Source organism: Rattus norvegicus, chromosome 14 (assembly GCF_036323735.1).
Source record: "Rattus norvegicus strain BN/NHsdMcwi chromosome 14, GRCr8, whole genome shotgun sequence".
Taxonomy (NCBI): domain Eukaryota; kingdom Metazoa; phylum Chordata; class Mammalia; order Rodentia; family Muridae; genus Rattus; species Rattus norvegicus.
The window spans coordinates 82,680,335-82,704,498 of record NC_086032.1 but is presented as its reverse complement, the minus strand read 5'-3'; the positions used below and the strand labels follow the sequence as shown (position 1 = coordinate 82,704,498).

The following is a 24,164-nucleotide window of genomic DNA, read 5'->3' as shown; positions in this document are numbered from 1 at the left end:
AAAATAAGTTACTTTTTAAAAGAAGAAAAGGCGGGGCTGGGGATTTAGCTCAGTGGTAGAGCGCTTACCTAGGAAGCGCAAGGCCCTGGGTTCAGTCCCCAGCTCCGAAAAAAAAGAACCAAAAAAAAAAAAAAAAAAAAAAAGAAGAAGAAGAAGAAGAAAAGGCTGGAGAGATGGGTCGATGGTTAAGAGTGCTGACTGGTCTTCCATAGGTCCTGAGTTCACTTCCCCAGCAACCACATGGTGGCTCACAACCATCCGTAATAGGATTCAATGCCCTCTCCTGGTGTATGTGAAGACAGCTACAGTTTACTTATACATTAAATAAATAAATCTCTTTTAAAAATTTAAAAGAATTGTGTGTGTATGTGTGTAATATTTTCTCTCTGTAGGTTATCACTTCAATTAAACAGTATTGTGGTTTTTGTTTGTTTGTTGTTGCTGTTTTAAACAAGTTCTTGCTATGTAGACCAGTCTGGCCTGGAACTCAGAGTCTCACCTGCCCCTGCCCCTGCCCCTGCCCCTGCCCCTGCCCCTGCCCCTGCCCCTGCCCCTGCCCCTGCCCCTGCCCCTGCCCCTGCCCCTGCCCCTGCCCCTGCCCCTGCCTCTGCCCCTGCCCCTGCCCCTGCCCTTGCCCCTGCCTCTGCCCTGGCCCCCGCCTCCATGTACTTGCCTCTGATCTCTATTTTGCTTTCGGGATGGTTCTTGTTCTTAGCATTTCCAACCCAGCATTCTGTCTCCCATGGATGTTTACTGGTCTTGCTCTTATGTAGAAGAAAGGATGGCAATCCTCTGCCGTGGCCCCAGAATGCCAGTGCCCATTACTCTGTAATCTGTCAGCATCTCCTGGGCGTTGCTTTTGGTGAGAAGCCTGGCCCTAGAGTGCTAGAGCCTGGTTCAACACTAAGCAGTCATCAAAGGCTGTGAATGAGGTGCCCAGGCCTGCATGGCCAGAGCCTGGTCGGCAAATGTCTCTGGATTCGGAACCATTCTCCAGTGCGCAAAACGTGCCTGTGGGCCAGGCTGCCATCCCAGCTGCCCTTTCCCTCCTCTTATAGCTCCTTAAATATATGAAGGAGTGGGCTGTAGAGATGGCTCGGTGGTTAAGAGCACTGGCTGCTCTTCTAGAAGATGGTAGGTCTGATACTGGCCTCTTTGGACCCTGCACACATATGGTGTCCGGGCATGTGTGCAGGCAAAGCATACATACACGTAAAATAAAAACAAAATAAAGTAAAATAAAACACCCCCTCATAAGCCAAAATAGCACCCCCACCCCCACCCCCACCCAAAAGAAAAATAGCCAATGCACCCAGGTTCAGGGGGGAGAGCTTGCTTCAAAGGCACAGAGGGATAGTGAGGAAGGACATACAGCAGCTCTTCTGACCTTCATGTGGGTGCTCAGGCACAAACACTCCTGCATTCACAGACACCTGCACACATATACAAATAAGTAAACAAACCTCTAAAGTGTGTTTTGTGTATGTGCACATACATGTATGCCACACACATCAGAAGAAAGTGTTGGAAGTTCAGAGCTGGACTTTGTCCTCTGGAAGAGCAGTGAGTGCTCAGAACCACCGGGCCATTTCTCCACGTTCTAGATAAATCTCTTAAAAGAAAAGTTTGCACCAGTGGTGATGGCACACACCTTTAATCCCAGCCCTCAGGATGCAGACACAGGTGGGTGTCTATGAGTTCTTGGTCAGCCAAGGCTACACAGTGAGATCCTGTCTCCAAAAAAATAAAGGGGCAGAGGCGGGGTGGATAATTCATTTTTTAAAAAATTTCTTTATTATGTATATGAATACACTGTAGCTATATCTTCAGACACCAGAAGAAGGCATCGGATCCCGTTACAGATGGTTGTGAGACACCATGTGATTGCTGGGAATTGAACTCAGGACCTCTGGAAGAACAGTCAGTGCTCTTAACCGCTGAGCCATCTCTCCAGCCTGGGGTGGATAATTCAAATATCTCTGCTTTCACACTCTCCTGTGCACAACTGTATTCATATGTGTGTATGTAATTTTATGGCATGTGCGGCTTCATGTAACTTCAGTCAATATACTTAACTAGAGACCACAGAGCACTCCTGTGTGACTCTTTTTAGCCACACCCACCCTACCTCCATCCCATAAGCCCTGGCAACCACTAATTTTCTCTCCACCTCTGTAATTACAAAAATCACATAAATAGACTCATGGAGATGTACACTTTAAAAGTTGCCCTTTTCTTTATTACTCAGCATACTTTTTCTAAGGCTCATCCAAATTACTATGTATATATGACTGGGGTTTATATTTTTTTATATTTCATTTGTTTGTTATTTTTGCTATAGTGAGTCGTAGTCCATAGTTTTGATGTATCGTATACATTGGAAGGGTATCAGTTTGAGTCTGTTATAAATAAAGCCGCGGGGTTGGGGATTTAGCTCAGCGGTAGAGCGCTTGCCTAGAAAGCACAAGGCCCTGGGTTCGGGCCTTGAACACTCTGCCCATACCTTTAGATGAAGTTTGTGCGGTTTTCTATTGTGGTGTTTGGTTTTAGGCGCTCAGTCGTTTGTTTTAATTATGTGCATTTGTGTTTGGGGAATGGAGGTTCGTGTGCATAAGTGCAGGTGCTCAGTGAGGCCGGAGGAGGACATAGGCTCCATGGAGCTGGAGTTACAGGTAGGCAGTAAGGAGCTGCTGAGAGCTGCACTGTGGTCCTCGGAAAAGCACTTTGTGCTCTTAAGAGATGCTAACCGGGCGTTGGGGACTTAGCTCAGTGGTAGAGCGCTTGCCTAGAAAGCACAAGGCCCCCGGGTTCGGTCCTCAGCTCAGACAAAAAAAAAAAAAAAAAAAAAAAAAAAAAAAAAAAAAAAAAGATGCTAACCCATCTTTCCAGCCATTTACATGGACGATTCTGAAAATAATTTTTTTTTGTCTTGAAGAAGGGGTGACCTTGTGCATGCGGACAGAGACCAGAGAGCAGGTGGGGTTTATCACACACCCTTATTCCTTTGAGACAGGGTTCTCACTGGACATAAAGCCTTTTCCACCAGGCCATCAGCCAGCAAGCTCTGAGGAACTCTCTGCTGCTGCCCACGAGTGCCGCGATCACAAGTTTGCACAAACCATGCCCAGCCCTTTATACCTGAGACTCTAATTCAGGCCCTCATCTCACAGAGGCACACTCTTGCCCTCTGTGGCGATTTGAATAGGTTTGGCCCCCATAGATTGATGTGTTTAATTGCTTAGCCCTAGGTGGTGACATAGTTAGGAGGTGTGACCTTACTGGAGGGGGTATGGTCTTACTGAAGGAGGTACGGCCTTACTGGAGGAAGTGCGTCACCATGTAGACAGGCTTTGAGGTAGCCATGATCAGGTTCCGCCCTGTGTGGAAGTTTCCTCCTGGCCGCCTGTGGAAGGCAGTTTCCCTTGCCGCCTGCAGATCAAGATGTAGAACTCTCACTGTCTCCAGCACCACGGCTGCGGGCATGCTGCCATGCTTCCCGCCATGATAATGGATTAAACCTCTGAACCTGTAAGCCAGCCCCAATGAAATGTTTTCCTTTTTAAGAGTTGCCTTGAGGGGCTGGGGATTTAGCTCAGTGGTAGAGCGCTTGCCTAGGAAGCGCAAGGCCCTGGGTTCGGTCCCCAGCTCCGAAAAAAAGAACCAAAAAAAAAAAAAAAAAAAAGAGTTGCCTTGGTCGGGGTTGGGAATTTAGCTCAGTGGTAGAGCGCTTGCCTAGCAAGCGCAAGGCCCTGGGTTCGGTCCCCAGCTCCGAAAAAAAAAAAAAAAAGCGTTGCCTTGGTCATGGTGTCTCTTCACAGCAATCAAACCCTAAGACAACCTCTGAGCCACGTCCCAGCCCCTGAAAATTCTATTACAGATACCACTCCTCTGCCAGATATGTGACTTACAAATCATTTCCCCCAGCCCACAATTCTTTCTTTTCATTCCTTCAACAGTCATACATACATTATTTTAAAATTCCGGTGAGTGGGGGCTGGAGAGATGGCTCAGCGGTTAAGAGCACCCGACTGCTCTTTCAGAGGTCATGAGTTCAATTCCCAGCAACCACATGGTGGCTCACAACCATCTGTAAAGAGGTCCGATGCCCTCTTCTGGTGTATCTGAAGACAGCTACAGTGTACTTATATATAATAAATAAATAAATCTTTAAAAAAAAAAAATTCCGGTGAGTTCAACCTCCCAGTGTCTCCTGGTAAGGGCCATACACTCCTGGTGTCACACCAAGTCCCTCATCCCAAGATGTCCTTCACATTTACCCAGAGGTTTTATGGTTTTCCCTGGCCCATGATCCTTTTAACAATATATGGGCTCTTAACTTTAGGGTCTGATTCTTCTTTTTCGTTTTGGTTGGCAACATTTCTGGGCGGGGGGGGGGGGGTAACCTCCCTTGTGGGCTTGGTTTTGTTCCTTTCTTTAAAACAAAACAAAACAAAACAAAACAAAACAAAACAAAAAAAACTGGCCACAAGGTGGAGAGGTGGTCCAATGAGCAAAGCACTTACTGTGCAAATCTGACAACTAAGGGTCAAACCCTGAAACCTACATAAAGGTGGAAGGAGGGGGTTAAGGTCATGAAATTGTCTTCTCATCTTTTACTTGCTCTACGGCATGGGTGTACCACACACACACACACACACACACACACCACCCCAAGCATCACACACACACACACACACACACACACACACACCACCCCAAGCATCTCTCACACACACACACACACACACCACCCCAAGCATCACACACACACACACACACACACACACACACACACACACACACAGAGCTCAATTGTAGAGTGCTTGCCTTTCATGGATTTTCTCTCTAGGAGCACCAAAGAGGAGGGGACAGGAGCTGGAGCTGGGCTGGGGTTCCGTGGAAAGTGCATGCTTAACTAACATGGAAATTCCAGGACCGCCAAAGTGTCCACCAGGCGTATTTGTATAGGTGGCTCCCAGATCTCCCTTGTCCCATTGTCTCATCAGGTCCTGCAGGGCCATATGGTCAGCCCCGACTCCTCCTATTGGGCAGAAACCTTCAGTTCCTACAGTGCCCCGAACCTTACAGGTAAGTTAGCCAGTGCTTTAACAATGAGAGAAAACTTACCAGGTTTGATTAGAACTTTTGCTAGAGATGTGAAGGTACAGAGAAGGGAGCGCTGCCTTGAGTCTTCCAATTCATGAACATGGAATGTCTATCCATCTTTGACCGTTTTCCTCAAAAGGCTGTAATTTTCACCAGAGGAATAGTGATTTTTTTGCAAGGCTTATATAAACTATATCGTGTGTGTGTGTGTGTGTGTGTGTGTGTGTGTGTGTATGTGTACATGTGTGCACACATGATCGAGGGTGTGCATGTGTGTGTGTGTAAGCCAGGAGTCTATGCCTCAATTGCCTTTCATCTTATTTAAAGGACAGATTAAAGAGCTGTCCTTTAAAACAATTAACTGTTTTACTTTATGTATAACAATAAGTTTGCATATTAAATAACACTATAATAGAGTGACTTGTATAATTTTAGAAGATAAAGGGGAAATCATTTCTTGATTGATTTTTTTTCTTTTTTTTTTCAAGACTTACTTATTTAATGTGTGTGAATACACTATTGCTGTCTTCAGACACACTAGAAGAGGGCATCGGATCCCCTTACCAATGGTTGTGAGCCACCATGTGGTTGCTGGGAATTAAACTCAGAACCTCTGGAAGAGCAGTTGGAGCCATCTCCCCAGCCCGACCTATGCAGCCCAACCTGTTCTGGAACTGGCTGTGTAGAGCAGGCCAGCTTCGAACTCACAGAGACCTTCTTGACTTTGCCTCCTAAGTGCTGGGGATTAAGAATATGTGCTGCCACCTCCCAGCTTGCGCGCTCTCTCTCTCTCTCTCTCTCTCTCTCTCTCTCTCTCTCTCTCCCCCTCCCTCCCTCCCTCTCCCCCTCCCTCCCTCTCTCCCTCCCTCCCTCCCTCCCTCCTTATCTCCTTAAGATAAAGTCTCGCTATATAGCCTTGCCTGGTCTGGAACTCTCCATATACACCAGGCTGGACTTGAACTCAGAAAGGTCTACCTGCCTCAGCCTCCTGAGTCCTGGGGTTAAAGTCCTGTGCCACCACACCTGGCTCTGGCTCATTTTTAAAGACAATAGTGTGCAGGATAGTTGTATGTCAACTTGACACAAGCTAAAGTCATCAGAGAGGACAGCGCCTCAATTAAGAAAAGGCCTCCATAAATTCAGGTTGTAGGTAAGTCTGTAGGGTATTTTCTTAATTAGTGATTGTTGGGGAAGGCCCAGCCCATTGTGGGTGGCGCCATTCCTGGGCTTTTGTTCCTGCCCTAACTCTAACTCAGACAGTGAAGCCTGTTGACTCTCAACTAATCAACTTACAGACCTAAATTAAACCTCAGATGGTCTTCCTATGCTTAGTTGTATTCGATTTGGCAAAGTTCTGAGGAATTTTGAATATTTTTTATGTTTATTTAGTGTGGGTGTGGACTGGGTGTCACAGCACATGTGTGGAGGTCAGGAGACAGCTATGAGAATCAGTTTTCTCTTTCTACTGTGTGGATTCTGGGGATCAAACTCAAGTCACCAGACCTGACAGCAAGAACCTTACCATGTGGGTTCTGGGAATCGAACCCAGGTCCTCTAGAAGAGCAGCCAGTGCCTTTAACTACTGAGCCATCTTTCCAGCCCTCACTGAGGCTTTGGTTAACATACTTCTCAATTTTATATATGCTATTTTATTCTTTTTAATAATTTGTGTTTCTTTGCTGAATTTTTATATTCATTCATAATTACTCCTTAACATCTTTATGATGGGACCTTTGGCATCCGTGTCAGACCCAGCTGTGGTGATGCACTCTTTTAATCCCAGGACTTGGAAGGAAAGGCAGGAGAATCTCTGTGAGTTCCAGGCCAGCCAGTGAGACCTTGTGTCCAAAATGGGGGAGAGACGGGGGTATATAGTTCAATGGGTAGAGTGCTTGCCAAGGATGCACAAGGCCATAGTTTTGAGCCCTAGCACTGCATATGTTAGCATGGTGACACATGCCTATAAGTCCAGAAGCAAGAGGATAGAAGCTGGAGGAGACTAAGGTCATTTTCAACTTATGATGAGGCTAGCCTGGACTACATGAAACCCTGTCTAAAACAAACCAAAACGCCCAAACAAACTAACAAGATGTAAGTGCTGGCCATACTGGGATAGGTCTTCAGTGCTGTTAATTTTCCATACAGTAGGTGAAAATCTTGAAAAGCTCACCGTTAAAATCAGCCCATTCCCACCCTTTCATCAGGTAAGTTCCTGAGCTGCTATGCCTCCATATTGACCACGAAGTCAATGGTTTTTCAACCTGTGAGTCACAACCCCTTTGTGTGTGTGTGTGTGGAGGGGGGGGGTGACATACCAAATATCTTGTATATCAGATTCTTTTCATTACGATTCACAGCAAAATTACAGTTATGAAATAGCAACAAGAAAATTTTATGGTCGGGGGGTCACCCTGACACGAGGAACTGCATCAAAGGTTTGCAGCGTCGGGAAGGTTGAGAACCTCTGCTCTAGCTTGTTTAGGAGCGCTCTGACTGATGATGACACCTGGTGCAGGCATCCGGGGACACGTGACACCCCCATCTACCTCAGTCCCTGTTTATTGCTCTGCCCACTTTCTTACACCTAGATCTGCTGCGTGTTACACACCCACGGGCCAGCACCTGCTTACCTGCTGCCCTAGCGTGTTTGCTCATCTGTTACCTGTCCCATCCTTTATACAATTGACGTGGAGTATCTGTGTGTGTGCATGTTTGTGTGAGTGCAGGTGCATGTGTGGAGGCCAGAAAACAACCTCTGGTATCACTTTTCAGGCACCATATTTTTTTTTTTTTTTGAGGCAGTGTCTCTCCATGGGACCCTGTAAACTTGTCGTATCAGCTAGGCTGGCTGGCTAGTGAGTCCCGGGAGCTGCTTGTCTTTCTCTCCACAGCACTGGACTATAAGCACAGACCACCACTCAAGTTCTGGGGATCAAACTCCAGTCCCGTGTCTATATGGCAAGCACTTTATCAGCTGGGCTGTCTAACCCCCAACCTCCTTTTTGAGAAAGGGTCTCACTTCGTAGCCCTGGCTGACTTCACATTCACTACCCTCCACACAGTTGTGTGTCACAGTTAATTGCCACTAATACAAACGCCACACTTCAATGACTCTCAGTTTCCTCGGTTCCAGGCTTACCTGTGTATGCAGCTCCATCAGACTGAGACAGTCTGACGGGGTCCACTGGTCAGGGGAGGGGGATTCTGAGACTCCCGTTTCTGGTCACATGACCAGCAGTCAGCTCTCCTCTCCTTTCTGGCTTCTGCCTCATGCCTGCTTGTCTGGCAAGAGGCCCTGGCCACATCTCCGACCGTTGCCAGCATATTTCTGATGCTCTGCACATTTTTGTGGAATTTTCCCCCTTCATTTCCACGTCACCCTGGAAGGAAAATAGGTTAGAGAATGTGTACGTTCACAGCCTAAGTGTGGTGTTCTGTACAGGGTCCTCTGCCGCCATATTGGCAGGAGCGTGAGGCAAAAATGTCTTCCTTTTTTTCTTTGCTTTTCTTTCCTTTTTTTTTTTTTTTTTTAGCATTTACTTTATTTTAGTGTGGTGTGAGTGTGTCTGTGTGGTGGGTCTGTATGGGGTGTGTTTGGTGTGGGGTGTGATGATATGTGGTGGGTGTGAGTGTGCCTGTGTGTGTGCATACATGAGTCTGTGTAGGTAGTGTGGGATGTGGGCGGGTTCACACGGTCCACAGTCCATCTGTGAAGGTGGAGGACGACTTGGGGGAGCCTCTCCATCCACCATGTAGGTTACAGAGATTGAGCTCAGGTCTTCAGTACTAGCCCCAGATACCTCTCTACTCGCTGGGCCATCTTGCCATCCCTTTTGCTGATTTTTAGACTAGTAGATGCTGGCTGTGTGGGTAGCATGTTCAAGAACTTCTGGGGGAGGGGGGCAGCCTGAGTCTGGTGCTGAGGAAAGAGGAAGAGCTGAGCTGAGGGTCCTCAACTTAAATTCAGTGTCCAGATAAGCCTCTCCCCCCCCCCATGCCTGCCCTTCCCCATGTCACAGTCCTACAGGGAGCCACACAGAGGCAGGATCCTTCTTCTGCCTACACACTGGAAGCTCACACTCTCACTGCATGCTCCCAACTGATCTCCCTCCCCCCTCCCTTTCTCCGTTGCTCCCCCCAAGTAGAATAAGATCAGTAAACACACACACATACTCTCCACCCCCCACCCCCACCCCCAGTGCTTCCTAACTGAGCTAAGATCTGTGGAGGCATACATACCTCACTGGAGACATCTCATAAAAGCTGCTGAGCCCATTCTCAGAGTGGGGGTTCCTCCTATTGCATCAGTATCATTCCAGTGTCGGTTAAAGTTATTGGGCTGTAGCCCAATTCTAGGCAAGGCCTAGGGAGTCAACAACCTAGCAGTTTACACAGAGTCACCCACACATGGGTGGTGGAAGGCAATTTCCCCCACGATCTGGGCTCCTCATAATGGATTCTTGTTTCTCCTCCAATGTGGACTCCAGCATCACCTCTGTCATGAAGCTTCCTTGATTCACTCACAAAGAATCCATTGTCTCATTTCACATTCCTCAGTGCCCAGCCCCAGACTCTGCATGTGGTTAGATGCTTGTGTTTAAAAATAAAAGCGAGGGGCAGGGGAGATGGCTTAGCTGGCAGAGTACCTGCCAAGCAAGCGCAAGAATGGAGTTCAGAAAACCACACCCACATCAAAAGCCAGGCGTGGCTTGTAACCCCAGCTGGGGACAGGGGTGGCTGATGGGCAGATGTCTGGAACTCATCAGTCAGCCAGCCTAGCCTAGTAGATAAGCTTTGGGGTTTAACGAGAGACACTTGCCCATCCGTGTTCGTTGCTGCTCTGTTTGTAGTAGTCAGAAATTGGAACTGGCCAAGACATCGCTCAACAGATGACTACATGGTGAAAAGGATGAATGTCTACACAGTTGAGTGTTGTTCCCGCTGTTAAGGAAAGCAAGATTAGGACATTTGCAAGCAAATGAATGGAGATAGAAAAAAAAAATAATCCTGAGTGAGGGGACCCAGAGCCCCCAAAACAAATGTCATGTGTTTTCTCTTACGCGTGGATGCTATCATTCAAGCCTTTGATATGTGTCCTACAATTCAAATAACCACAGGGGTTAGGTACCTAGTAAGGGACCAGACAGGATGAGAGGACCTCCTAAGGAAGAAGAAATAGAGTTCGTGCTGTGGAGAAACAAAGGAGAAAACTAAAACAAGAGTTAAGTAGAGAGGGAGAAATGGAAGAGAAGGGTAGAGAGGGAATAAAGGGAGGGGCAAAAGAACACTGAAGGCCATTTGAAAAACCATATGGAAACCCGCTGCTACAGACGCTTCCTAAAATATATACATATGCGAAAGGAATCTAAATAATTACCAACTAATAAGGGAGACAGTGCCCTGACTAGACATGTTATGCCTCCAAATAAAACCTCCAGAGCCAGGAATGGGTAACGTATTATTGAGTCCTTGGCCAAGGGGGGCGTTATGGAAAGCCCCAAATATCACAAGCTATTGACAAGAGTGTTGATTGCTCCCATAACCTGGTGGTAAGGCCCTAGTGCTGAAGATCGCACTTAAATACGTCATCAGACACAGAAGAGACAAGCTGGTGCCTAACTAGAGGTTTCACCCTACTGAGCAGTATTCATGGTGCTGAAAGGTACTTTGTACATTACTGGAGGAGACAGGAAATCATCGATATTACCCAGCTACAAACCCTGAGACCTTCAATACTGACACACCAGGAAGATAGACCATCGCAATAGTGGCACAGACGTATTGAAAGTTACCAACCACTTTTTGCTTGGATTTTAAGGCCCATTCCATGAGATGGAATTCATGCCTGATATGCTAAAGTGGCCATGAACCTGAGACTAAACAGACCATGGGCCTAGGGGGAAACCTAATGCTATTCTGCTAAAGGAACATAGAAATAAAGTGACCCTTCATGACATACTGCTATACCCATCCAATCAGTACCTCAGTCAGCCTTCCCGAGAAAGGCTTCGTCTTAATGTAGATGGTGGTTAACACAGAGACCCACAACTGCACGATACACAGAGGGAGAAACATTGTATCCCTCAGTCTTAAATGGAATGTCTCTAACAAAGCCCTTCCCTCAAGCCCTAAAGATCTATTCTGAAGAGAAGACAGAAAGGTTGTAGGAGCCAGAGGTGATGATGGATGATCCCAAAGAAACTGTCTTCCAGACACAACAGGACGGACACAGCGGCTATGGCAGCATGCATGGCACCTGCACAGGTCCAAACCTGATAGGATCCCAGCATGAGAGAGAGAGGGAAGTGGATGAGTGGATGGGGGAGCTGGTCCCAGGGTCCCACCCCTAACCAAGAAGCTAACTGCAACTGACACCTGCTGGCAAAGGGAAATTAGTGTTATCCAATGGAGTCTCAGTGGACATATTAACCACAGCTCAGGGCAAGCCCCATGCCGAGGAGTAGTTACTCAATAAAGAACAAAACTCAATTGTATTTTGTAGACACTTGATCTCAATTATTTGCTTTGTTTGTGCTCTCTCTCTGTGTGTGTGTGTGTGTGTGTGTGTGTGTGTGTGTGTTATCAGTCTTTTGCTCTTATATTTTTGTTTTTCTTGTTTTGTTCTGTTTCTGTTTTAGAGAGAGAGAAGGAACATAAAGCTGGGTGGGGAGGATCTGAGAGGAACTGGGGAGGGAAAACATGATCACAATATATTTCTTCAATTTAAAAAAAAAAAAAAAAACAAAACCTCCAGAAAGTCAGAGAAAGACATCCAGTGATCCAGTGTCGACCTCCGGCCCCCACAAGCTCACCAACATGTGCATGCACACCCATCCTGCATATAACCACCCACACAACACAGCGTACACACAAATCAGTAAACCCAAATCTACCTGGCTTCTGGCCTCAGATGACCCTGGGCGACCTGACTGTCACTTTGCTGTCCTCTGGGTACCCAGCAGCTTCCCTGTGAGTTCTCGGTGACCTTCCAAACACACCCTTCCCTCTTCCACTGAAGATCCTCACAGACTTATTTATTTATTTATTTATTTATTTACTTACTTACTTACTTACTTACTTACTTACTTACTTATTTATTGAGACTTTCTATGTAGCCCTGGTTGTTCTGGAACTTGCTGTATAGATCAGGCTGGCCTTGAACTCACAGAGATCCTCCTGCCTCTGCCTCCTTCCCCCACCCCCACCCCAGCACTGGGATTAGAGGCATGAACTCCTCGATTTATTTTTATTACACACGTATCATGTATCAGTTCCAGGCTTTTTTTTTTCTTTAATACTGAGGATCAAGTTTCTAATCACTTAACCCACACCCCACACCTCCCCTACTCTTAATCTATTTGCTTTTGGCTTCTCCTCTGGAAAGGTAACAGTCAGAGATAACAGACCTTGTTTTGTAGTCTAGGTCAGCGGGTCTTAACCAGGGTTGATTTTCCCTTGTAGGGAGTATTTGATAACGTGTGGAGATGTTTGGAATTGTTGCCGCTGGGGAGGGGCTAATAGCATTAGCTGGCAGAGGCCTGGAGTGTCACGACAAACCTCAGAACATAGAAAGATCCAGCCCTAAATGACAGTAGCAACTCGACAGCCCACCCTGGCCTAGGCTGTGGCCTGGACAGTTAGGTGAGCCTCAAAAACAAACGCATTTGCAACATGAACCAAAGAAACGCTGGGTTGAACATTAAAGCTCGAAAGAGTGTAAGTCTTCACACCGTACTTCCTGAAGCCTCAGGCTACAGGGCAGAGTCTCAAGAATTCTGTACTCCACGAGGAATTTCCAGATAAACTCGGATGTAAACTGTGGGCCTAGAATTTATGTTTTATACAGTGAGGCTCTAGTTAAATGGGCTGACAAATCCTACTTCTTTAAAAAAGTTTTTTATTTAAAAAAAAAAAAAAAAGCAAAAAAAGCACCAGTCTGCTTTTTTTTTTTTTTTTTTAATGTCCAAAAAAGCCAAGGCCTTTTGATACCACAGAAAGCCAGACCTGGGTCTCCCGGGTATGTAGTGAGGTCATGGCCTTTGGCTCTGTGATTCGCTAAAGACAGAACTTAGAAGCAAGATGACACGACATGGCTTTGACCAGCCCAGACCCACAGCCAGGCTTCTGTAGTTCCCCTCAGTTCTGCATCTGGCCAGCTGTGTGGCCCTGGAAAGCCACTTAGCCCCTGCGAGCCTCACATCCCCCAAAGGATCTATAAAATGAAGATAATAATAGTGCTAACCTCGCAGCGCTGTGATGTAAATGAAAGAGTCAGTATTTAAAAAATGTTTGGAACACTGTCGGGCAGCGTAGCAAGCGCTATATATAGGGTGGCGGCCATCTCACTCCGGTTTGCTGGAACCCCCTTGGCTTGAGACTGGAAGTCCAGCATCTCCAGGAATCTCCCTGTGCTTGGTATGGCTCCACAGCACTAGGGAGGAAGAGAGGCCATCTCTGTGGGTCTCTAAGTTGAGGTCAGCAGGGTCTACATGGCAGATTCCTGGCCAGTCAGGGCTACACAGTGAGTCCCAGTACCAAAAACACACAAATAACAACAAAATCAGAAAACCTTGCAGTCTGTGAAGAGCAGAACCAGGGTTCACTTTAGTTACGTGTGTGTGTGATTTTTCTAAAACAAAACAGAAACCTTTTAGGCCTGGGTTGTTGTTCAGTGGTAGAATCTTTGACCTAGCATCCATGGAGTTCTGTGCCAGCACCAAAATGCTAACAGTACTGAGGTTGTGTGTGTGTGTGTGTGTACACATGTATGCGAGGATATGTGTATATACACAAACATACATACACACATACATGCACACACACACACATTTTTGCTGTTGTTTTGAGGCAGGGTCTTGCTATGTAGCTCTGGCCTTGAATTCACTCTGTAGACCCAACTGACCTCAAACTCACAGAGATCTACCTGCCTCTGGCCCTGAGTGCTGGGATTAACCATTTCCAGTCCACATGAATTTAAAACGAAAACAAAACCTTAGGTGTTTGGCTAACACAGTAGGTACTACGTTAGTCTCATAAAAATGTATCTTATTTGAGGGGTTAGTTAGTCTTTAGGGGAATTGAAAGTGACTTATCAGTGAAGCCTGGAGCTCTGGATTTCCATTCCTCGGTTTTGCCCTCAGAACCACAAAAATATATAAACAAAATATTGGAAATATTACACTTGTTCTTGACCTGTACAGACTTGGCTCTTGTCATTTTCAGTACAATTTGACAACTATTTGCATGTCACCTGAACTGTCTTCGGTGGAATCAGAAATGATCCCAGTGTTCAGAGCAGTGTGCATAGGCAATTTTCAAATGCCCATCGCTGTACTCGAGGGACCTCAGCGCCCACAGATCTTGTTATCCATGTAGTTTGTGGGGATCCTGGAACTAGTCTTCCATGGACAAAGGACACAACCATACTTGTTGTTCAACTTCCCTCTGGGAAAACTGAAGCTCAGAGAGACCCTCTGACTCCTGAGGCCATATGTAAGTAGAGGTGTCCCTGGAACTCAAGCCCAGGATTCTGACTCAGAAGCCTCAGTTTGCCCGTAGATTTTCAAATGGGTCCTTCTCCCGAAGGCAGCTTCTTAGAGAGCTGGGTAGCATAGCCCTAGCCCTCGGTGGATAAAAGGCCACTGGGGGATGCCCTGTCCTCTTAGCTGCCTCCTGTGACCTCCTACAGTTTGGCCAGGGCCTTGAGCAGCCTTCACAAATCAGCCCAGCCATAGGAAAAGGTTGGTTTGTTGTTGCTCTTCTTCAGCCGTTATTTGTCTCTGTTGCTTTTGAGCAGCAGTTAGATCTCAGGATTGACGTATTTTCTTCCCTAGAAATTTTTTTACCATGAAAAAAAAAAAAGGGCCCTTTCTCCTGAGCCATATTCCCCACGTATTAAGCTCATACATGTCTGAAAAATTTGAGGGAGGGGCCCTTTAAGAGCCAACGGTCCTACTGAAAGGCCCATTCACCCAGAGGAGTAGACTAGGTGACTCAGGACTAAGTAAGCTCCTACTTGTGGCTTAGAAAGTGTCACTTAAAAAGATGCCATCATCGGGTCCTGTGATAGCCGAGCAGAGCGTCTAGGACAGCCTTAAGGAAGGAAGCCCCCAGGGAACTGAGGGTAGTGAGAAAAGGGACAGGACCCAAGTCCATGCCTGGGACAAGAGGGAGAGAGGGCCTGCTTTTGGATCTCTCACCTTCCTCCACATGTCCACATGTCTGATTTTAAACTGAGGCAGATCAAAAAAAAAAAAAAAAAAAAAAAAAAAACCTCAAGGAAAAAACCTGGTTCAGTCTGCACGTGTAAAAATAAAAACCAGCAAGCAGCAGAGGGAGAGCAAGGCCTTTGTCTGTGGTGTTGTGGGTTTCCCTTCAAAGCAGTGCCAGGAGACCTGAGTCCAGTCCTCCCACACAGGGAAGGTTTAGATTTGATTCTCAGAACACTTGAATCCCATCTCAGCCACTCACAGGCTGTGTGGGCTTCAAGAGAATTCCCAAATCTCTCTGAATAAACATCGTTATAGGAGCAGTGAAGGCTTGGGGAAAAAAAGTGCTTTTACCCTTCCATTGCTCCTATGACTAGAAATGGCTGTGGGCTCACTTGTTAAAGACTAAGCATTCATCTGGAGACTCCAGTATTGATCCCTGTTTGTCCCACCCCTGTCTACAAACAATACTATCTAATACCACATAGAAGTTGTCTTCGGGTACTATTTTTTTGACCGTTTAACCGATTTTAGTAGCATGACATAAAGTTCCTAAAATTGATACACTCAGTATGTAAGATACATACATGAATACTGTCTTCTTTTAGAAATATAAAATAAATAAGCAAGGCGTGAAAATAGGCGTTTCCATTAAGTAAATGAAAATTTTTAAAAAGAAAGTTTTCCTTTTGTTTCATTTGGAGAAGGAAAATTATCATTTAAGATAATATTCAAGGGCTGGAGAGATGGCTCAGTGGTTAAGAGCACCGACTGCTCTTCCAGAGGTCCTGAGTTCAATTCCCAGCAACCACATGGTGGCTCACAACCATCTGTAAAGAGGTCTGATGCCCTCTTCTGGTGTATCTGAAGACAGCTACAGTGTACTTACATATAATAAATGAATAAATCTTTTAAAAAAAAAGTTTAAAAAAAAAGATAATATTCAAGTTTATTAAAATGAGGGGGGAAATGTTATAAAATGTTTAGCTTCCATCTGCCTCAAGGTTTGTGTTACTGTCAAATTACGCGTATAACTGCACTTTCAGGTCGGCCAACATCCAATGGATGGACGTCATCTGGACTCTAAGGCATTGATCTCTTTTTGCAAAGCTTTCTTTGCATCTTCTAACGTTTCCTGTGTTTCTTCTTGAGAGTGACTAATAAAAAACGTCTCTGATCTGGTACGGAATCATTAAGCAGTCGTTGGCTGCCAGCATGACGTCATCACAAGAATGCTCGAAATTCCGGAGTTGTTTCTTCTTCACTTCTATTTCCTCCTTTAGCTCTGTGATTCGACTGGCATTCCGAGTAAGTCTGTTTATTTTTTGTTGATCTTCCAAAGTAACGTTGACATCTTCTGCAGCCACCTTCTTCATGGTGGCTGCCATCTTGGACTCCTCCATTACTATTTAAACGTTTGATTAAATTTAGAACAAGAAGAGATGCCAAACAGTGGTGGCTCATGCCTTTAATCCCAGCACTCAGGACGCAGAGGCAGGTGGATCTCTGAGTTTGAAGCCAGCATAGTTTACAGAGCAAGTTCCAGGACAGCCAAGACTACACAGAAAACCCTGTCTCAAAAAAAATTAATTTTAACTAGTATTAACATTAATTGGTTAGTTAGTCAATTATTAATTAATACAAAAAAAAAGAGGAGATTGCTTTGGCTGCCCTGTGGTAGCTGGTGTTGCCAACTTGCCAGGGTCTAGACAGCAAGCCTCCAGACACACCCATAAGGGGTTAATCTAGATTAAAACTAGGCTCTGAGAAGGTCTGTGAAGGGATTATCTTGATTATAACAGTTGATACAGTAAGACTCGTCTAAGGCACAGGCAGGGCCGTTCCCTGGGCAGCAGATCCTGCACTGTGTAAAATGGAGAAAGCAAAGGGCACAGGCATGCACTGCTTTCTGCTTCCAAACTGGCTACAATGTGACCAGCTACTACAAGCTCTTGCCTCTTCCCCCTTAAGTGGCTTTTGCCAGACTGTTTTATCACTGCAACAAAAGAGCAACTGTCCTTGTTAGTTGTTTGTCAACCTGATACAAACAAGTAGAACCATCTCAGAAGCGGAGCTCCATCCGATTGGCCAATCTGCAGGTAAGTCTGTGGGACAATTTCTTGGCTGACAATTAATGTAGAAGGGCTCAGCTCACCATACGCGGGGCCACTCCTGGGCAGGTGGTCCTGGGTTCTATAAGAAACCAGGCTGAGCAAGCCATGGCAGTAAGCAGCTCCCTTCCATGGTCTCTGCTTCGGTTCCTGCCTCCAGGTTCCTCTCCTGCTTGAGCTCCTGCCTAGGCCCCTCTCAATGATGGATCAGTGTGGGTAAGGCAGACGAACCCTTTCCTTCCCCAAATGCTTCTGGTTATGTTGGTTTGTTTTCAGTTGTGTTCATTTTCGCAGTAATAAAAAGTGAACCCAGACGGTAACCAAGCCTCATTGCACTGGTCTCAGCAGCCCATAGTGGCAAGGGCCAGTGCTACATAAAATCAACTGCCTCTCGGCTAGGAAGCACAAAGAAGAAATGAAGAATGGACCAGGGACTATAGTCCCCTTCAAGGGCACTTCCGCAATGGCCCAAACACCTCCCAATAGCCCCACTTATTTTTTTTTTTAATTTTTATTGCTTCTTTGTGAGATTCACATCATGTACCCCCATCGCACTCATGCCCCCCGTCCCCTCATTTCAGCCCTCTGCCCTTGCACCCTCCCCCCAAAAGAAAACAAAAAAATTAAATATAAAAATTTAAAAAATAAATCCAAACAAAACAGTGACCATGCTGGGCACAGGGAGTAGCATGATTAGGAGGTGTGGCCCTATTGGAGTGGGTGTGGCCCTGTTGGAGTAGGTGTGGCTTTATTGGAGTGGGTGTGTCCCTGTGGGTGTGGGTGTTAAGACCCTCATCCTGCTGCCCAGAAGTCAGTATTCTGCTAGCAGCCTTCAGATGAAGATGTAGAACTCTCAACTCCTGCACCATGCCTGCCTGGATGCTGCCATGTTCCTGCCTTGATGATAAGGGGCTAAACCTCTGAACCTATAAGCCAGCCCCAGTTAAATGTTGTCCTTATAAGAGCTGCCTTGGTCATGGTGTCTCTTCACAGCAGTAAAACCCTAACACAGAAACAAACAAACCCATCTCACCATGGAAGCTGCAGTGTGTCACAGAGTATTCCATTTTGCTCAGACATCTTTTCTTGCAAATGTTCATTGCAATGAGTCCTTGGTCTGGCTGGAGGCCTCTGGTTTCTGCTATACTATCAATACTGGATCCTCCCCAGGACTCTTCTGGGACATCCTGTTGTTGCCCTGTGTCATGGAGATCTTGCAGCTTTGGATCTGCAGGACCAGCTCCTTCACGCACTCCAGGAGTTCATAGATGGGGTAGATGTTGGGGTGAACCTGAGAAGCCTGAGAACCCTGAATCTGGACCTGGGTCAAGGCTGAGTTGGTCAGTATTGCAGCTCTCCTGTGCCCACGTCACCAGGGCCAGCTCTACTATGCTGCCTAGGCAAGGGGTGGGGCTAGGTCCCTGGCTCTTAACCTGCTCAACATGCTGGGAAGACACACTATGACCAAGGCAATTCTTATAAGGACAACATTTAATTGAGGCTGGCTTATAGGTGCGGGTGGATGGGGCATCGCTCCTGCACCCATGCCATTGCGTGACAGATGGGGGGTGATAACCCCCCCACTACTTAAAGGTGACCACAGCCTCCCAATTGTGCCGTGGGACCAAGTCCTTATCACACAGGCCTTTAGAGAATGTGTGCCATCCAAACCCAAGTCCTGGGACATTCTCAGAGTAAAATGCAGCTCAGTGGTACTCTTTGCTCAACACATATGAGTTGGCTTCAATCTCTGGCCACCCTGCATACCCACCATGGAGAGACCTGGCCTAAACCCCAGCTCTGCCTTTTCCTAGTCTCTGACACTGGACAAGTGAGTTCATTGTCTCAGCCTCAGATCTCTCAGGTGTAGGAAGGAAGGAGCTATAACTTTATCTCCCATTTTTTTTTACAGCCGCCCTCTTTAGTGCTGGGGAGGGAAACTAGCCCAAGGGAGTCCACATGCTAGACAAGTGTTCTACTTCTCATAGAACTTCTCAGCCCCACTTCTCATGGTCTCTGGGAGAGGTTAATGATACCCTATCAGTAGGGCCTCAGTGGTTGGACCATGACTGTGACTCCTTTAGTTTCAAAGACTTTGCTGTCTGGGGAGCCCAGGTACTTGGCACTGACAATCAGTGATGTTCCCCAATGCCCTCCCCTATGGTTCATAGGCTGCCCTGGGTTTCCTGCAGTACTCATATCCAACAGTCATAGTACTGACCTCACAGGACTGTGAGGCTTCAATGAGCAACCTCAGTTGCATAATAATAGTGGCTCACCTCCAGGGACTCACCTCCAGGGACTCACCTCCAGGGACTCACTCACCTCCAGGGACTCACCTCCAGGACTCACTCACCACCAGGGACTCACCTCCAGGGACTCACCTCCAGGGACTCACCTCCAGGGACTCACTCACCTCCAGGGACTCACTCACCTCCAGGGACTCACCTCCAGGGACTCACTCACCTCCAGGGACTCACCTCCAGGGACTCACTCACCTCCAGGGGCTCACCTCCAGGGACTCACCTCCAGGGACTCACCTCCAGTGGCTCAGCTCACCTCTGGTGGATCTCCTACAGTGGATCTCCTGCAGTGGATCTCTTACAGTGGTTCTTCTACACTGGCTCACCTAAAGGACATTTCTTTTTTTTTTCTCCAGTAAGAGAAGCTCAGGCAGGGCTGGGGGTGGTGGTTCACATCTACATCCCTCATACTCTGCAGAAGGAATGAGAGTGTTGTATATGTGGTGCCTCGATTCTGTCATCTCAGTAATCTGGAGGCTGAGACAAAAGGATGCCATGGGTTTGAGGCCAGCCTGGGATATGGTTCAAGGTCCTGTCTTAAAAGGAACTAGGATGGCCGTAATGGCTACACCAGGTTACTAACTTGTCAAACAGTCATTGGACTCTACTCTCATCGTGTGCTTTATAACATTTGGCGTGTACCTTAAGGCATTTTCTATGAAAAGATGAAGTTGGTATGAAAAAAACAGAAAAATTAAAAAAATAAAATGAGATAATAATGAAAAGCCCTTCACATGGACCTGAACATACAATGATAGAAATGCACAGGTTTCCCCACACACACACACTCCCACATTCTTTTTTTTTTTTTTTTCCGGAGCTGGGGACCGAACACAGGGACTTGCACTTGCTAGGCAAGTGCTCTACCACTGAGCCAAATCCCCAACCCCACACTCCCACATTCTTGACACCTGATAATTATGTTTTTAAAGTCAGGGTCTTAGGCTATCTAAAAAAATCAAGTCTCAAAAACTTTTAGGCTTTGGTGATGTAGGACAGAACCAGAGCTCTCGTCTAACAGAGGCAAAGACCCCAGTTCCATTCCTGGCAGCTCAGGACAAAATACAAACTATGGGTGAGTCACAGCAACCTGTGGAGGTCAGAAGACAACTTTGTGGAGTTGGGTTTTTTTTTTTTTCCTCATCAGCACCCGGGTTCCAGGGTGGCCAAGCTGGAGGAGAAGCACCGTCAACCACTGAGCCATCCCACCACCCACTCCCTATCCTCTTACAGTTATTAGATCAGTGGGTTTAGGGAATTGGCATTTACAGCAGCAAAGTGAATCTGTCTAAATTTGAAAGATTTAGGAAATGATCCAATCTCTTTGCTCTTATGATTGGGGAAACTGAGGCCCTGGGAGGGGCTGGAGCTCAATGGACCCCAGGCCTGAGGCTGAAGTCCAGGCCTAGCTGAGGCTCCCAGCTCCACCCCCACGCTGTGCTCTGAACAAATTGTTTCATGTCTCCAGGAAGGGGAGTTTATAAATTTGGCCACATTTTGGAACAACAGAGCCATAAATGGCCATGACTGAGGGAGTCTGGGACGTACCTGACCTTTGAGGCTGGGGAGTGGGGGGCAGGGAGAACTGCAGGCAAGGCTCCACCACAGCCCGATTCCACCAAGGGAAAAGAAAACCAGAGAAAGGAACTGATGGAGGAGGGGGGGGCTGTGTGGAGTCAGAAGCACAGAGGAACCAAGGAGAGTTCCAGAGCTCTCTCTGCTGCTTCTTAGAGCCTCCACGGTCCCCAAACCAACAGGGGAAGAAAACATAGGCAGCAGACATGGCTAAGCTCACAACCAATATACTTCGAGTTACAATCAGACTCGTCCAAGAAATGCTTCGAATAGCTGTAATTTCCAGAAGCAACCAGGACTAGCCTGGAGAGCGGTGGTCAGAAATGCAGAACTACAACAGGCTCCCAAGAATCAGGACTTGCTGCTCTGACCTGGGACAGCAAGCGCAGGCTGCCCAGCATGGCATCTAGGTCCTCCATCCACACAACCTTGAACAGCTCTACCTGTAGCTGTTGCTCACGTCCGTCCTTCCCTTCCTACAGACACGGAGTGTCCTTCCTGAGCCCCACTGCAGAGCAGACCCTGAGTTCTACTCTGCAGTTCTCTTCCAGTCTCAAAAGCAGTCACGTTAATGCACCCTAGACACACTTGTGTCTCTTTATGAAGCTCCTGGGCGTCTGCCCACCCAGACTGCATCAACGTTTCCTCTGAGATTCGCAACCCTGACTACCTGAACTTCGGCCCTGACACTCAGTTTATAGTTCACTTTTACTGACATGCAGGGAAGCCTGGATTTTCTGAGACAACTTGGTTTGGGTTTCAGTTGTGGTTTTCTTGTTGTTGGTCATGATGGTGCTAATAGTGGAATGTTGTGTTTGTTTTGAGGTCTTTTTTTGTTTGTTTGTTTGTTTGTTTGTTTGGGTTTTGTTGTTGTTATTGTTTGCTTTGATGGTGTTTTCAAGACAGGTTCTAACTCTGAAACTCAGGCTAGCCTTGAGCGCTCTAAATAGTACAGGCTGGCCTCTAACTCCGAATTCTCCTGCCTCTGTCTCTCAAGTGTTAATATTACATGTATGCACTGCCTGGCTCTTGTTTAGAGACAGAGTCTCATCCTGTAGTTCAGACTAGCCTCAAGCTAGTAATCCTCCTGCCTCAGCCTTCTGAGTGCTGGGTATATTACAGGCATATACCACCACCCCTGGTCTGAATGTAAATATTGAGCAAGTCAGCTGACAAACATATACTGAGAACCTATTATGTGTGGGCACACACACCAGATCTCTCCATATGTAAGGGCTATGAGCACTAAAGGAGCATTCATATGGATGAAGTGGTCGTGTTAGCCCCTTGTAGGAGGTGGCATTTGAGCTGGGACCGGCCGCTTGCCAAGTCCAGAGAGGGGTGAGTTGATTTGGATTTAAGAAGCTCTGTGGCCCAGAGACGAGAGGAAGAGCGTAATCTGAAGGCCTGGTAGAGAGTCCCAGGCCATCAGAGCTGTATACCAAGGCTCTGTCTCAACAAAAGGAGGCTTCTCCGTGGCAAGTGGCATGGCGGTTGCAGCACAGAGAACAATAACCAAAGCAGGTGACAGGATCAGGAAGAGCAGCCGGAGAGGTGAAACCACCATGGGGGGCTTCCACCAGAGCCAGACGTTAGACTCTGATTCTCTGCATCGTACCTGTTCACACGTGTGCGCACGCGCACGTACACACACACACACACACACACACACACACACACACACACACACACACACACAACCTTCAGAGCCCCAGAGTTTGGCTAACACCCAAAGAATGTTTATTTATCTTCTTAAAAGATATGTTTTCCCACTGACTCTTCAATCTTATATTTCTAGCAGCTGGAATCCACCCAAGGGAGCAAGTTAGCTGGGACAAACGGCCTTCCGGCCCTTGTCATTGTCCTCTAGATCACAGCTCGTGGCTGCTGGAGGCTCATTTCCTGTGGCCTCAGCTGGGGCAGTCAGGCCGAGGTGTGGGGGCTAGATCTTCCCACGGATGCAGCTGGGTCAGCCCACTTCCCGGGAGGCCACTTCACTGGGGGAGGGAAGTGAGGGAGAAGCCATCCCTCCCACAGCTTAGGCCAGCAGTTGGCCCAGCAGGCTTGTTCCTCGCTGCACTGAGAAGGCATGGTTTGCCTGGCATAACAGCCACATAGCCCACCAAAAGCCTAGGGTGCGTGGTTTCAAAACTTACCGAGTTCAGGCCGCCTGACCTGAGAATGAGACAAGGCTAGGCTGTAGCTGAGGGGGAAATGTCCTTCTCACATCAGATAAATGTGGTAGCCTGACCTCTAAGACAGAAGGCTCCAGGCATGAGGACCAAAAACCCATATATTTATGACATACACACACTTTCTGTTGTCTCTAGACTTGGCCCCTTCTGCTTCCAGTCTGGTTCCTCTCACTGATGTTACTGATGGCTCCCTCAACTCCCAGGGCAAATTTATTACCTTCCCATCAGGATTCTGTGCACCAGACAACTCTTCTTTACTGACTCCTTCCAGACAGCTTTGAATCCTTCTCTCTGCTCCAGGACCTTGGCCTACAACATTCGCTCCCTGGGTCACAAAGGCAAAGTGCCCAAGGTTTCTGTGCTGCCCTGTTCATCCCAGTGGTAACAGCAATGACAGTCTGCATGGTAATCTGTGTGGTGGTGTCTTCTATCAGCGATCTGTCAGAGATGCTTCACCAGGCATAGCTTCGAGACTGCCGTAGAACTGGAAGAGCCAAGCCGGGGAGCACTACACACCCTTTCAAATTTCATTTCATTTTGACGTCTGCAATCAGTGATGAGACCTTTCCTAACTGCAAGGGATGTTGGGAAGGGTCACCTAGATGCAGCCTTGGCAGGGAAAAAATATTCTTGCCTTACACTGCACATGACCTCTATGCCCGAGTA

At 47.0% G+C, this 24,164-nt stretch overlaps 1 long non-coding RNA gene and 1 pseudogene across 1 annotated transcript; both read right to left on the bottom strand.

The window, feature by feature from the left end:
• Nucleotides 1-1,790: 1,790 nt before the first annotated feature.
• LOC108352784 (uncharacterized) lies at nt 1,791-10,400 on the bottom strand. The gene is made up of 4 exons (XR_001841177.3): nt 9,346-10,400; nt 8,246-8,486; nt 5,128-5,246; nt 1,791-1,955 (listed from the first exon to the last, which is right to left on the bottom strand). It is a non-coding gene; the product is annotated as an uncharacterized LOC108352784 (long non-coding RNA).
• Nucleotides 10,401-16,237: 5,837 nt separating this feature from the next.
• LOC134481779 (prefoldin subunit 4-like) lies at nt 16,238-18,082 on the bottom strand (annotated as a pseudogene).
• Nucleotides 18,083-24,164: the final 6,082 nt, after the last annotated feature.